The following is a 1612-nucleotide window of genomic DNA, read 5'->3' on the forward strand; positions in this document are numbered from 1 at the left end:
ACTTAGCCAAACTCCGAAAGAGCAACAACTTCATCGAACGGCTGGATCAAGAAGAAGCTAGGGGGTTCCATTTGTGCCAAAAATAAGTAGAAGTAGCTTCTACTTATTTAGACCAACATTTAGATGTTGTTGCTATGCATCTTTCACTGATGTCTATGGTCTTGATGCTTTATGGGTACATCTATGTTTCATGTAGGAGCCATTTTCCCCTTTTTTTTTTTGGTTAAATCTTAGAATTTAAATAGTTTTATTCTTATTGTTTATTTCCTAGTTGATTTATCATTAGAATTTTTGTTTAATTTGCTGTTAAGAATAAGTTCTTTGATTAGGAATTCACTTAATTAGTTAATTAATTTCAGGTTGGGATGTGGGTATTTCACGGTATAAATAGGTGGGTCTTAGGTAGCATATTATGCACGTGGGTGGTCATAAGGTTTTTTACCAGCCTACAGAATCAGCCAATAAGTCATATCGGTTTCTATTGTCAGTCAGAGAGCAGGTGCAGGAATAGGAGCAGAAGCCTGTAACCTTTTGCCTGATCTGAAAAATAAACCCAAAGAACTATATTTTGACTTTTGATCCTTTTTTGCTGCGTAAACCAGAATCCACGGTGCATCAGGTGACTATTTGAGTTTGATTCACCTTTTCTTTAGATCACCTTTGAGGATTGAGTTTTTTGATTTTTGAATTTAAGTTTAGAGACAAATGGTCGCTACATTTCATGTGTGCTGATACAAATGGAGCCCCATAAGAAGCAACTTCTTTGCAACCTCAATGTTTTATGTTAAGTTCATTTTACTGTGAAGAGACGAAATCAAATCAGGATCTAGAAAGGAAACGTGTTAACGTCCACTGAAGTTGAGCTGCCAAACTAAAGAAGAAGTCGTTTATTTGTAAATAAACCAGTTTATAAATCCAGCCGAGGTCAAATAATTTTTTTTTTATCTCAAAATGTTTCCATGATTACAAAAGAGGATTAGAGCAACTAGAAAAAAAAAAGAATTCTGACTTTAACCTTATTATGACTGATATTGTAATTCTGGCATTTTTTTCTTAGAATTGCACATTTAAACTCAGAATTTTTTTTTCCCTAGAATTTTGAATTGAATCTCAATTTTTCTTAAAATTCTAAATTAAAAATTCTAAGGAAAAATGCTAGAATTCCGATATCAAAGTCATACTTCTGAGAATAAAGTCAGAGTTCTTTTTTTTTCTAATTGCTATAATCGTCTTTTGTAATTATGAGATCAAATTCAAGATCCTGCTTAAATTTCAAATTTACTTTTTTTCTTAGTATGTTGAATTCTCAGAATTTTGATCTCAGAAGAGTTTTAAAAAAAAACTTATGAGAATAAAGTCATAAAAGTGCAGCAGCCATAATATTACAAAAATAAAGTGGAAATAATGCAATAAAGTAATGACTATTCTCATAATTTTACTTTTTTTCCATTGCGCCCTAATATTCCATATTATTTGTCATAAATTTATTAAAAACAAAATAGTTTTTTAATAAATCTACTGTTTGTTCCACAAGGACATCAATAAATATCAGTAAATTCAAATATACCATTAGATGCAGTTACTCCTTGTGTTTTTCATTGTTACCTGAACC

At 31.1% G+C, this 1612-nt stretch overlaps 1 protein-coding gene across 1 annotated transcript in view; it reads right to left on the reverse strand.

Moving 5' to 3' along the window:
• Positions 1 to 1612, reverse strand: part of LOC103466696 (very long-chain acyl-CoA synthetase-like) — a 35716-nt gene that overhangs the window by 649 nt on the left and 33455 nt on the right. The gene's annotated exons all lie outside the window — the stretch shown is intronic.

This window comes from Poecilia reticulata, linkage group LG6 (assembly GCF_000633615.1).
Source record: "Poecilia reticulata strain Guanapo linkage group LG6, Guppy_female_1.0+MT, whole genome shotgun sequence".
Classification (NCBI taxonomy): Eukaryota; Metazoa; Chordata; class Actinopteri; order Cyprinodontiformes; family Poeciliidae; genus Poecilia; species Poecilia reticulata.